The following is a 14,070-nucleotide window of genomic DNA, read 5'->3' as shown; positions in this document are numbered from 1 at the left end:
GGTTTGTGCGTGTTGTAGCGTGTATCAGTATTCCATTCCTTTTTGTAGCTGAGTAGTATTTCATTTTCATCATCTGATGTACCACATTTTGTTTATTCATCCATCAGTTGCTGGACATGTGGATTGTTTCCACATGTTGGTTATTATAATGCTGCTATGACCATTCATGTGTAAGTCTTTGTGTGGATATATGTGTTCATTTTTTCATTCATTTTCATTCCTACAGACCTAGGAGTGGAATTGCTGGATCATATGGTAACTCTATCTAACATTTTGAGGATTGTTCAGTGGTTTTCCAAAGTGGCTGCCCCATTTTACAACCCCACCATCATGTATGAGGCTCCAATTTCTCCACACCTCGCCAACACTTATTTTCTGTTAGTTATTTATTTATTTTATTGATTTATTTTGGCTGCATTGGGTCTTCGTTGCTGTGCGCGGGCTTTCTCTAGTTGCGGCGAGCAGGGGCTACTCTTCACTGCGGTGCACGAGTTTCTCATTGCGGTGGCTTCTCTTGTTGCAGAGAAGCCTTCTGAAGCACCTTCTCTAGGTGCACGGGCTTCAATAGTTGTGGCACGTGGGCTCAGTAGTTGTGGCTCGCAGGCTCAGTAGTTGTGGCGCACGGGCTTAGTTGCTCCGCAGCATGTGGGATCTTCCTGGACCAGGGCTTGAACCCGTGTCCCCTGCGTTGGCAGGTGGATTCTTAATCACTGTGCCACCCGAGAAGCCCTTATTTTCTGTTTTTTAAATAGCTGTCCTAGTGAGTGTGAAGTGTTATTTCACCGTGGTTTTGATTTGCATTTCCCTAATGACTAATGATGAGTGTCTTTTCACCTGCTTATTGGCCATTTTTGTATCTTCTTTGGAGACATGTCTATTCAGATCCTTTGCCCATTTTTAATTGGGTTATTTGTCTTTTTATTATTGTGTGTAAGCTTGCTTTATATATTCTGGACACCAGTCTCTCATCAGACATATGATTTACAAATAATTTCTTCCATTCTGTGGGTTGTCTTTTCACTTTATTGATGGTGTCCTATGAACCACAAAGATTTTAAATTTTGATGAAGTCCAATTTATCTATTCTTTGATGGCTTGTGCTTTTGGTGTCATACCTAATAATCTATTGCCTAATCCAAGGTCACAACGATTTACACCTGTGTTTTCTTCTAAGCGTTTTATAGCTTTTAGCTCTTACAACTAGGTCTGTGATCCATTCTGAGTTCACTTTTAATACAATGTGAGGTAGGAGTCACACTTCCTTCCTTTGCACATGGGTATTCAGCTGTTCCACCACCACTTGTTGAAAAGACTATTCTTTCCCCCACTGAACTGTCCATGGTCCTTTGTAAGCAGGTCTTTTCTTAGTCCTGTGGCCTCATCTTCTGTCCCACGACTACTCCAGCTTGCCCTCCATCGCCAGCCCCACTAAATGATTTTTTTCCCCAAACGAGCCAGGTTTCTTCTCACCTCTGGCCCACTTCTCTACATGCTGTTTCTTTTACTGGAAAATTTCCCTGACCTCCTTTCCTCATCACCTGGCTATCTTCCCCAATTATCTGGCAGGTCTAGGCTTACACGTCTTCCAAAAAGCCTTTCCTAAGCTCCCAATAAAGTTTCAACACAGGTCTGTACTCCCCCAAGGACCCTGTACTTCTTAACCCCAAGAGGAGCTTTTTTGTCCCTGGCACACAGTGGGGATTCAGTCATTCTGATGAATGGATGAAGCCCAGAAGTCAAGGAAGAAGACTGATTTGTACTGTGTACCTGCTGCAGCGAGTGAAGGAGAATGAGATCTGAAAACAAAAATGCCACTAGGTTTTGACTATTTTTGTCTTTACAGAGAGGAGTTTCAGCAGCGCTGGGATGCAGAAGCCAGAATGCAGAATGCGGAGGAGAAAGTGAAGCTTCGGTTACAAGCTGTTTGTGCCCGAGTTCGTTTGTGAGGGAAGAAGGGAACTAGATTGGCGCCACGGAACAGCTTAAAAGGACAGAGTCAGGGGCTTAGTTTTATTGGTACGCGTCCATCTGCTGCATTCCAGAGCCTCAGAGAGTTCGACTTCTGATGAGAGGCCCTTCCTTGGCTTCTTATGATGGAAATTCCAGGGCCTGGCCATGATTTCCCCTCCTGCTACCCCTCACCCCTGGCCTCTAACTGTGTGCGAACACACACACCAACACCCTGTATTTGTGCTGATCTCAGCATCCCAGGGATAGATTCTGGGAATGACCAAGGCCTTGTCCCAAACTAGGCTAAGCTATATCCAGCCCAGAAAAAGACAACCTATAAGAGTCACTTGTTTGGGTAGGAAAAGGAAGGAACAGGTCTAACATCTCGGCGGCACCAGAAGAATGACCACGTCTTCCCTCTCTGCCCCTCATTCCCTGGCATCCCCACCCCGCCCCCGGGTCACTCAGATAGGCTAGAATGACAGAGCTGCAAGACTTTAAGTTTTCTTCGCCTTATTGAGTTATCTTCCTCCTGAGCGGCCCCCATGTCCCCGGCATGTTCCTCCCAGAGGTCGATGTGCCGGATGCTGAGCCCACCCACCTGGTTAGCGTTCGCCACCAGCCTCACGCAGCTCACCTCGTGCCCCACGCTCTGTGGAACTACCTCCTGATCCGGCTGCCCTTCCAGGAGGTGGCCCAGCAAGGCGAGGCTGGTGCAGCGCTGCGGTGTCCCCTCGGGCTCGTAGCCCAGCTCCACCTGCCCCTTCTCCAGGGCGTGCTTGCCATCCACGATGGTGCCCGGCAGCACCTGCACCCTCCTCAGGTCCGCTGGGTGGTTCAGGATGACAGTCAGGTGGTTCCCTGCGCTGTGGGCCCAAAAGAAGGACTCGTCCAGACTGTAGGCCTGCCAGGGGAAATGGACCTCAAAAACCTTCATGTCTGTGAACGCGGCTCCTGGTGGGTTGCCAGGGGCTTAGGGGCTCTTTTTCTGCGTGCCCGAGGCCTTCTGGCCGTGTCGTTCGGCGCATGGTAGGGGACTCGGTGGTAGAACAGGAACGGTCTGCAGAGGATCGGCTCCTTCTGGGCCAGGAGGGTGCGGAAGTGAGGGAGGAGCCTGGCGAGGGGCTTCTCCCCGTAGAAGAGGAGGAGGAAGTGGGCCAGCACCGGGGGTCCCCGCTGCGGAAGAGCCTGCCCTGGAAGCCCAGGTTGGAGAACTCCAGGAGCGCCCAGGGCTGGCACCCCAGGGTGTCCGCTTTCCACCGAACGTGGTGATGAAGTTGGGGGCGCATGAGGTGCCGTCCTCCAGCAGCAGGAAGTACTCCGAGAGCTTCGCGGCGCAGCTCAGGAGGAAGGCGTGGTCCGTGGTCCGCTGGGAGTAGGGCTCCTGGCGAGAGGCCCCGCCCCGACGCCGCCCTCGTGGGGATGGGCCTCCGGCGGGGCGGGAATCGGCGCTGCCCCGCCGAGACCTGTGGGCCGAAGAGGCTGGAAATGCGGAGGCCGGCCTCCCTGAGCCAGGCCAGGCCAGGCCAGCGCCCGCCAGGTGGGCAGCAGTGTGTACGGGAGGCCGCTGCGTTCCGACCGGGGCCTCGAGCAGGTGCCGACCGTCAGCCACGCTGGGGCGGCCAGCTGCGCGGTCAGCGTGCAGGCGGGCCGAGTGGATGCTCTGTGGCACCAGCAGATGCTCTTCCCGCAGATGCTCGTCCCGCCCTCGCTGCTCGGCTATTTCCCACCCCAGGGGGCAGGTTCAGATCCTCGCTACGCAAAGCGTGGGCGTTAGTCCAGCAACATCGCCCCGTTTGGAAGCTTATTAGACGTGCAGAATCTAGTGAAGCAGAGTCTGCATTTTAACAAGGTCGCCAGGTGCCTGAGCTGGGGTGCTGCGTCCTCACGGGCCTCTGAGGCTTCTTTGAACTGGAATTTTGTGGCACATGGTTTAAGTACTCAATAAATATTAGCTTTTTTTTTTTTTAATTTTTGTCTGTGCCACTCCGCTTGTGGAATCTTAGTTCCCCCACCAGGGATCAAATCTGTACCCTCGTCAGTGAACGCGCCGGGTCCTAACCACTGGACCGCCAGGGAACTGCCAATATTAGCAATTTTTATAGTCATTATCATTCCTTTTGGTTTTACCCAGCTCATCTTCCCAAAGCTCTCCTTTAAAGAAGATCTACTAGAAAAAGCCCTTCTCCTGGGAGTCAGGAGTCCAAGACTATTGTCTCAGCTCTGCCACTGACCATGTGGCCTCCAGCGGGTCCCTGTACCCCTGAGCTTAACACTGGGTGAACTGGACACGTGGCCTGAAGGCCCCCTCGCCCCCCAGGGTTCTCTCACGCCGTGATCCCACCCTCCTGGAGCGGCCGCGTTACCTCTTCCCTCCTTCCCCCTCCACACAAAGGCCTTGGCAGGGAGAGGACTGTCTGCCGGGCCCGATGCCCCCCACCTTCCCCCCTTCTTCCCTCTGAGCCCCTTCTTCTCCTGATGCTTCTTCCCCCCTGGGGAGCCCACTCCTCTCCTCGGAACGCACTCTTCTTTCTCTGCTGGATTTTTTCCAAATATTTGAAGGTGAGATTCTGCCAGTCTTCTAGTGGTTCCAGATCCTTCCTTCTCCTATAACGGCCCTCCTGCAGCCTGGGCAGAGGCAACTCCTGGTCCTCCTTTCATAAAAAGAACAGGGTTTAACCTCTACTGGTTTCCCATGAGCCTTTCCAGGGAAATAGCAGGTCAGTCTCCCCAGGGCAAGCCCAGCACATTCTCAGGATGTCTGACCACCAGCCAGAGTACCCAGGGCTCAAGCAGTATTTGCTGTCTTCCTTGCCTTAACAGATATGGGGGGGAACGCGGGCCTCTCACTGTTGTGGCCTCTCTCGTTGCGGAGCACAGGCTCCGGACGCGCAGGCTCAGTGACCATGGCTCACGGGCCCAGCCGCTCCGCGGCATGTGGGATCCTCCCGGACCGGGGCACGAACCCGCGTCCCCTGCATGGGCAGGCGGACTCTCAACCACTGCCCCACCAGGGAAGCCCCCCCTACTTTTTTAAACAAAAGTCAAACAATTTATTAAAATAGCTGAACTTGAAGTGTTGCTAAGTGCTAAGCAATTTGGTGCCTTTCTTACTTCTTGTAAAGGGCGTCCTTAATTTATCCCAATCCTTAATCTCATTCACAGACCTTGATTAGAACATGATTCTGGGACTTCCCTGGTGGCGCAGTGGTTAAGAATCCATCTGCCAATGCAGGGGACACAGGTTCGAGCCCTGGTCCGGGAAGATCCCACATGCCGCGGAGCAACTAAGCCCGTGCACCACAACTACTGAGCCCACGCCCTAGAGCCCATGCTCCGCAACAAAAAAAGAACATGATTCTGTTAACTCAGAGTAAAAAAAAAAATCCTTTTGTGAGTGGTGGGCTGCTGGAATTCAGGCTGGCTCAGACTCAAAAGCACTTGTGGGCTGCTTTTTCCCTGTTAGTGTCTTTTCTCCGGAGAGAATGTGATTTTCTGATTGTTTCTAAATGATCAGAGGAAAGGCTCTGATATACCTTGTCGCCCACTCTTGGTCATTTGTCTGCCTAGTCAGGACACAAAAGGAAAGAAATCGTAGTAATTTCTATGCCCCCAAGGCTATACTATTCTCTAATTTCCCCATTTGCAATTTGCATGGTTCCCTGCCAGTTTAGTATTTTGGTAGAGGTTACCATGCTTCCCTCCCTTAACCATTTAGCCTTTTGATAAGAGTTACAAAAACAGTACTTATATATGGTGGGAAGGCTTAAACTTTCCTTACCTGGTTTCCTTAAGTCAGATAGGTCATTCAGATACAAACCACTACATGTAACAGAAATAGGCTTCTTTTTTCTAGAACATAAATACATGGACACAAATACTGACTGAATAAAAGGCTCTACAACTACAGCCGGAGGAGTTCACCCTCAAGGGAACAGCCCTGTCCCCTCTGCCCCTCCTGTGCGGTTTACCTGTCACACCAGCGGGAGCGCTGCCCTCGCCGAGCCCTGAGTTTGACAGGCTCCTGGGAGACCAGGAGAGAGAGAAAGAGGAGTTGGGGTGCTGAGGACCCGCACAGCGACTGGGCCCCTCCCCCCAGCTCTCCAGCCTTGAGCTAAGCTCCTCTGTGACGTTGCTCTGTGTCCTGCCACCTGTCCCATCATCAGGGCTACACTCGGCCAGGACTTACCTGTGGGCGGTGCTTACCTGAGAAGCACGGAACTGCCCCCCAGCACGCCCTCCCTCTGCCCCATCCCTCCCGCCCTCGGTGGTTGGCTGGCTGCCGACTCTCATTCCCTCTCACCTTCTGACTTTGTCACCCCTGCAGTTACCCTTTTTCACTTCTGCGACGTTGCCACTTCTCCCGGTCTCCTGGACCATTCCCGTCACTGTAAAAAGGACGTCTGCTATCTTCCGGTGGGTAAAAAAAGCAAAAAGCAAATCCCTCCCTGAATTCATGTTCTCTCCAAATCCTGCCCCGTCCCTCTGCAGCCCTCAAGAGCAACACCCCTGGAAAGCTGTGTCGTCATCATCAGTCTCACTTCGCCGCCATTTCCTCCTGCATCTCACTCAGCCCCTTCCTCCCTGAGACACCCTTCCCGCGCAGCGCTCGCCAGCCTGGCCTTCCTTCCCTGGTTCTTTCCCTGGCTTCTCCTCTTCCCAGCCAGTGACTGTCGAGCGTCCCAGGTTCTGACCCAGTCCCGTGGCTTTAAGTGCTGTGTACATTACAGGCGTGTGCATACACGTGTGTACATACATACACATATAAGGTGTGTGCATATCTACATATATCCTTTCATATATACGTGCACGCGCACACACACAGACGCGCACACACACATGCACACACTGAGAACTCCTAGGGCTGATCTTACCTCCAGCTTTGGCCTCTGTCCTGAGCTCCAAATTACCTGACTCTTCACCACCTCCTTTTGGATTGCAGGTATCTCAATTTTAACAGAGCCAAATAGAATTATAGACTCTTCCTATTTCCCAAATCTCTTCCTCCCCAAGTTTTCCCCATCTCAGTAAACAGCACCACCATTTTTCCAGCTACTCATGGGAAAAATCCTCAATGCCTCTCTCTCCTTAACACTCCACGTTCCATCTACTCAGTCCTGTTATCTTTTCCTCCAAAATGCATCCGGAATACGACCCTTTCTCTCCATCTCTGCTGCTACAACCCGAGTCCACACCACCATCATCTGCTGCCTGGACCACTGCCACCACCCAACTGGTCCCTCCTCTCCACCCGTGTTCTCCTGCAACCTTCCCTCCACGCGGCAAAGAGGTCTTTTACATTGTAGACCGAGTGATATCCCTTCGCGAACTCCAGACCACAGCCTCCTGGGTCCTGCCTGACTGGCCATCTGTCTCTTTGACTCCATCTCCCGTTCCTCCCCACTCCCCGCCCCTCCTCCCCCTTGGGGGAGGGGGCATCCCTCGGACAAACCAAGGTGTTTCTCAACTCAGGCCTTTGCATTTGCTCTTCTTCTTAGAACTTTCCTCCGGAGACTTTCCGAGAGCCGACCCCTCCCAATACCCACATCGGAGCTCAGACGTTCTTTCTCCGGCCTCCAGTCATCGTGGCTAAAGTCGCCTCCTGCCACCTCTCCCGTCCTCCCGTTGCGCTACCACGCCTTCTATTTTCTTAGCATTTCTTGCTACCAGAAGCTATCCTCCTTGTGTGTGTCGCTGTCTGTCTCTATCCACTAGGCTGATGGCCCGGCCTTTGTTTTGCCCAATGCCACATCCACAGCACTTCGCACGGCACCTGGCCCAGAGAGCGAGCTCAACAGGTGTGTATTAAGTCACTAGTTATCGGGATGACGCGATACGGTGAGTGGTCATCTGCCTCTTCCACACACATGTGCTAGGTGCCAGGGACACAGCAGTGCCAGGAGGACCGGGCAGTACAACAGAGGAGGGCAATACGTGTGCGATGGTTAAGAGCTCAGATTCTCGACGTAGACTCCGACTCGGGCCAGAATGTGCTTCTGCTAAACTTACTGGCCAGGTGACCTTGGCCGAATGACTCAGTCTTTCTGAGCCCCAGTTCCTCATCTAGAAACTAAAGATAACGATGGCTACTCTCAGGTGTTCTTATGAGGATGAGAAGAAATCCTCCACAGGAAAATGCCCAGCATACGGCAAACACTCAATAAATGTCAGCACTTTTGTGCTAACAATGACTGTTTTTCGAACACGGAGACCAGCGATGCCTTCCTTTCTGTCATATTTGAGACGCCCATCTCCCTTTATTCCTAAATCCCCACCCAAATTTTTACTTTTAGACTCTTAAACAGACGCACAGCACTTTGAGAACACTTCTGCATCTTGGCACCTCATTCGCACTCCTCTGAGGGCCTTAGAGGGGGCAAACAGTGGAGGAAGAGGGGAAAATAGGTATTTTTTAATTGAAGCACAGTGGATGTAAAATGAAAATAAATACTAAACAAGCCCTGGCAGGTCCCTCGGCAGCAGCGCAGATCGGGGTGAGCCGTCTGAGATGCTGTGCCTGTTGCCATGGTGTGTCCCAGGTGTGGGCTCCAGACTTTGCTGCAAGTTAGAGCTCTCCTTCCAGCCTAGAAGCATGAACTTGAGCCCCGGCAGGGAGGTGGGGAGCTGGGCAGGAGCTCACTTCTAGCCCTCAGCATCTCTCTCTGGTGCTCCCTTGGTAACCATTGTTCTCCCTGAAGGTCAGCAAACTCATCATCCCACCAGCCTCTCCAGGGAGGTGGCTCCACGCAGAACACACTCGGACCACAAGCATGTCTGGTTGGGCCACACACTGTTTTTTAGAAATTTGATTGAAGATTGAACATCTAAAAATCAGGAGAGATTGCATAAATAATTAGACTTCTGGCTTCTCTGGAAAATTGCAACTTGCTGCCACCCTGGCCTGAGCAGTGATGGCCCCGGTCGCCGGACGTGCATTCTCTTCTTCAGAGTCCACCTGGCTGGTTTCTCTCATTTATTTCTGTCCCCTGAAGGCATTTGAGTCTTTGGCCTTTGCTCTAAGTCAGGTCTTGGGAGACTTGAAGACTATGCTAGGTCCTGGTCTTATACTGGGCACCTGAAAAGATGGGGCACAAAGTGACCCCTTGAGTTGAAGGGCTGTGGGCAGAGGTAGGAGGGAAATGAATAGAAGATTGCAGCCAAGTGAATGATAAACAGTACAAAACAGACTGAAGAGATAAGCAATAGGGATTGATCTTGTATGTGATGTGGACAGCGTTCTGGAGGATGTAGGGAAGACATGGCAAGGAGCAATGGCCAAACCTTGAGGTGAGGTGGGTGTGAAGAAACTACTGCAGCTACATCTTCTTGAAAGCTAGCAAACAACAGGAAAAACTAACCTCCAAGCAGCATTTCTCCAACTGAGGGTCAGAATCCATAACAGGTTACAAAGCCAACCTCATGAGTCTCAACCGGCACGTGCGTCACTGTATAAGGACAAGTATTGTTTTGTGAATCCGTTAGAATGTAAGTGAAGGTATTATAGATGACAGTCCAGAAAGTGTGAAACCAGCGTGGCTTAGAGGGGAGAGAATGGACACATGTTGGCAGCTGCAGGGCCAGCTGGTGGTCAGATTTGGGGTGGGGTTTCCATGTTCTCTTTCCTCAGCTTGGTGTTTAGGGAAGATCACAGGCTCCAGTGTTCCCATTCCAGTCCTAGCTCTGTTGTTACCTGTGTGATTTTGCCTAATAAACTCTTCTGAGTCTCAGTTTCTCCATTTGAAAAATGGTGACAGTATCACCCATCTACTTCACGGGGTTGGTATGTCCCATAGACTATGAATTACTCCCCAGCCACTGGTGTGGTCCTATTCCTGGTCGCACAGTATCTCTAGGTGCGCAGATAGCATCCCTTCCTGCCAGCGGAGAGAAGAAAGGGACTCAGCGTTAGGATTTTGTGTCAGACCCTGTGCCGGACATGTGACAGGATTTGGTTGAACGCTGGATTTCAAACGAGCACAGTGGATTCGGGAGTGCTCTGGGAAGTTCAGATATAATTAGTGTAGAAGTCCTTTTATTCCTGTTGCAAGACTTTCATCCTGGATGCAGAGAATTTCAAACATTCCAACCATCCAAGGCCCTAGAGCATGCTGAGAGGGGTCCTCAGTCCAGAGACCTTCCTTAGGGGTGACGGTGGCGGCTGCAGTGTGAACAAGGAACTTGAGTTCTTCTCTCTGCCTCTCACCTTTTCCCAGCAGAGTCCAGAACCTCCAAAGTGGCCCAACCTGAATGGGAGGAAACACCCCGAAGGGAGTGTGGGTAACGCTGCTACCCTGCCCCAGCCCTATGGGCAGGGCTGGCGGCACCAGGACTGAGGCTCCCTGGGGAGGGACCCACACACCCAGGTAAACCAAAGTCCTGATCCTGGATCCCTTTGGGCTGAGCCAGAGAGAAGGGGTCCCATGACTGGAGAGGAAGAGAGGATGCTCCCAGGGACAGAAGCCCAGGGATGAGACCCTTGTCTCCGTGGGAGCTGATCTGCAAGGGCAGCCCCCATAGCTGCGGCTGGGGCAGAACCGGGAGCACAGAAGTCCCACCAAAGAGACGTGCAGCAGAGCAGGAGGGGTTGCTGGTTCCAGGGAAATAAGCAGGGCGGGGGAGCTGGGGAATGTCAGGGGCGCATCCCAGTGCGTGCCCCCCCCCCCCCCCCCACTGATCTGTTGTGAGACCTCTTCCTGCTTACCCTGGGCAACCAGATTCTTCTCCTTGTCCGGTCCAAAACTCCATCCTCGGCCAGACAGAGCCACAGACACTAAAGGCCATTTCCCTTCCCCTTCAACAAACGTGTGGAGCTCCTACCACGTGCCTGGTCCCGGGCTGGAGGCCGTGACTCCCTCCCTGCAGCGGTTTACAATCCGGTGGAGACCCTTGCCTGTGTACGGCACGAGGGCAGGGATGGCAGTGGAAAAAGACAAATGCCTGGTTAAAGGAACAGGAATAGAGAGACGCCGTGGGAGTGCACAAAATAAAGCAAAACACGGAGACCACCAAGGCGGCAGCTCATCCTGAGATCTCAAGGTCTGTGGGTCTGTCTCCACAGGGGACATCTGACACCAAGCATTCGGGCCCCAAAAGGGGTGGGAGAGGACGACAGTGGACTAGAGGGAGGGGCCGAGCTGGATCGTGAGGAGGCTAAGGAAAGGCCTGTGCGTCGGTGAAATTAGAGGAAAGGAGAGGAGAGAGGAGGTCCAGCAGCGTTGTGGAGGGATGAGCGCTGTGCAAAGGACGCTCGCAGAGACCGGGGGCCGCGCGGAGGGCAGACGCACGCCCACCCCGCGCGCCAGGAAAGCAGCCGGAGGCGGCGGCGGCCTCGGGGCGGGAGGTGCCCTCCACGTGCGCTACGTGCCGCGCGGGCCGCCCCCTTCGCGGCCGCCGGGGAGCCGGCCTCCCCACTCCTGGAGCCCAGTCCGGAGGTGGGCGCAGGACCAGGTCGCCCCCCCCAGTTTGCGAGTCTGCGGCGCCCGGAAGGAACGCGGGGGCGCCCCATCACCGGGCGGCCGGCCCGGGGTGCAGGATGCAGAGCCAGGGGCGCGGGCCGGGTGGGGTCGGGCAGGCTGTTCGGGAGGCCTGGGGGCTGAGCGGGCAGGAGGAGGATAGAGACCCCAGGGACGTGTGCGAGGCTCCGGGGCCGCACACAGGCGGCGGCTGGAGACGGAGCCCGGCGGGGCGGGGTGTCGTCCCGGGTGAGGAGGGGTTCCTGGACACGTGGCACCCGGACAGGGCTCGGTTACGCTCCGGCCGCCGGGACTGCCACCCACCGGCCGCGGCACCGGACGCGGCCGCGACGCCGGCCCGCCCCTGCCTCGCGGCCAGCTGCCCAGAGACCCGGACCTCCGACCGAGAGCGCAGCACAGCCACTGGGGCGCCCTGCGGCCGCTGAGCAGACAATGAGGCGCGTGCCCCGCCCCCAAGCGCCGCGCCGGCCGGCCAATCAGCGCCCACGCCGGCCGGCCAATCAGCGCGCGCGGCCGGGCTCTTTAAAAAAAGAAGGACCGGCGCGGCGCCGCTGTCAGCTGGGTGGATCCCTCCGCGCATGTAAACACACATCATAAAGGGCCGGGAGCGTCTCCGCCTCCCCGCGGGAGGAGCGGCCGCGGGCGCAGCGCCTTTTTCCCGAGCAGCTCTATGGTCCCCTCGCCGCCCGGCGGCCGACCCTCTCTCAGCGTCACGACGCGTCCGCGGGGAGCCGACAGCCGCTGCGCCGTCAGGAGCCACGAAATCCCGTGGCTGGGGTTGCTACCGGAAGTTGGGGACGCGAGGCCGGGAGGGGCGGGGGCGGCCCGCGGGCAGCTGGGGACTGGAGAGTTTTCCGTGGGTTCGCTGTCCTGCATCACGGTCGTAATCCGTACGTGTCTAGAGTTTTCCTCAAAGTTATGCCTACCTGGCTTGGCGGATGCCAATGCTAAGTGTGAAAATAGTCTTAACGTTGCTCCTAGGAAAGAGCACATGACAGGAAATCAAGTCTAGCGAGACCCTCTAAAGCACAGACCGCCCAAGGCAAAGAGCAACAACGAGGATTTTTTCTCCCCAGCGTTTTACTGTGAAAAAATTTGAAAGATTCAGCAAAGTTAAAACCATCTTTTGCAGCCGACTCCTCTATCCCCCGCACCTAGATTCTAACTTGCTATCTCATATCCTTCTTACACCGATGACTTTTTCTCTACTAGGATGCCAGCTGCCCTTGGCCTCAGTCTCCATTGTCATGGCTTAGGTAGGTCCCAAAGCCCTAGACAAATAAGGCCTGCCTTCTCCAAGGACCTTTCGGTTTACTTAAGAGTTTACTGAAGAGGAGCTTTCTCCCCTCGCCGGCCTTTTAGTCGAAGAATCCTCAAGGATGAGATCTGTTTACTCCAGGTGAATCTAAAAGCAGGGCTAGAACTCTGTTGACACCTACCTACGAAGGAGGCCCTGGCAAACGGTCCTTCCATGGGTTTGGCTGCTTTCTGGATAAAAGAGGCCTTTTTAAATGTTGAAGTCCTACTTTTTGAGTTCTCTCCCCTTTTCTGGGGAAGGATATTACCTGACCCCCCCCCCCAGCATGTGTCAAAATTGTTCTTACCTCTTAAAGTGCCTTCATGATCTGATCTGCAAAATGGGGGTAATAGCAGTGCCTCCCAAGCGGGGTGGGAGTGAAGCTTCAAGGAGCGAATATACCACTACACACAAGGCATTTACAAGGATGTCTTACACACAGTAAGCATCAGATAAAGAAGGGCTCTCATTCAGGCTAATCACTCCCAGATTTACATCTCCACTTCTGATCTCTCCCCTTCTGATTTACACGCTGAGCCTGTTGGGTATCTCCAACTGTCCCAGACACCTCAGACTCAACATGGCCAGAAGTGGACCCACGAGCTCCCTCCCCAGACTGACTTCTTGTTCCCCAGCGATGCCAGTGGCCGCACCCACTCAGGCATGTACCTATACCCCTGAATCGCTCCTCCCCAATTTGTCACTTTTATGCCCTCCATTTGCATTCCTCCCTCCTAATGAATAGCACACTGCCTTAATTTAGGCCTCATCATTCCTCATCTGGATTATTTCAAGGCTCCCGCTCTTCTCATATCCAGCTTCGCCGTGTATTGCTCGCGGACCACACTTCCCTGCAACACCCTACCTTCCAATAAGTGAAGTCTCCACCACTTGTTAACCTAGGAATTTGGGCAAATTTCTTAATCAACCTATGCCTCTCTGTCGTTATTTGTAAAATGGAAACGAGTACCTGCCTCGTAGGGTTGCTGTGTATATTAAAGATTAATCATGAAAGCACGTGGCACAGGGCCTAGGAGATGAAGTGATCAGAGTGTTAGTTTATTATCCTCCTAACTGTTGTCTCACCTACAGGCTGTTGTCACGTTCAAGCTCTTCCCTCTACCTGGAAAAGCCTCCTCCGTCCCCGACACCCTGCGCCCCTCGGGGTCTGACCAGGTGTCCTTGCACTTCCACCACGGCGCTTCCCACGGGGCGGGACGGGACGGAGCGTACACCCGTGGGCCCGGCTTTTCCCCCAGACCTGTAACTTCCCGAGGGAGGGAAGGGGCTCTGGCACGTAGTCAGTGGTCAGTGGGTGCCGGCTGGGCTGGACCATGAGGACGACCTCCG

General features: G+C 53.9%; 1 pseudogene; it reads right to left on the bottom strand.

Annotated features, from left to right (window-relative positions):
* Positions 1–1,386: 1,386 nt before the first annotated feature.
* On the bottom strand, positions 1,387–7,534 carry LOC132432910 (alpha-1,3-mannosyl-glycoprotein 4-beta-N-acetylglucosaminyltransferase-like protein MGAT4E; annotated as a pseudogene).
* Between the last annotated feature and the right edge of the window lie 6,536 nt (positions 7,535–14,070).

The sequence above is a fragment of the Delphinus delphis genome, chromosome 1, assembly GCF_949987515.2.
Source record: "Delphinus delphis chromosome 1, mDelDel1.2, whole genome shotgun sequence".
NCBI classification, from domain to species: domain Eukaryota; kingdom Metazoa; phylum Chordata; class Mammalia; order Artiodactyla; family Delphinidae; genus Delphinus; species Delphinus delphis.
The sequence above is the reverse complement of the archived record's forward strand: the minus strand, read 5'-3'. Positions and strand labels throughout refer to the sequence as shown.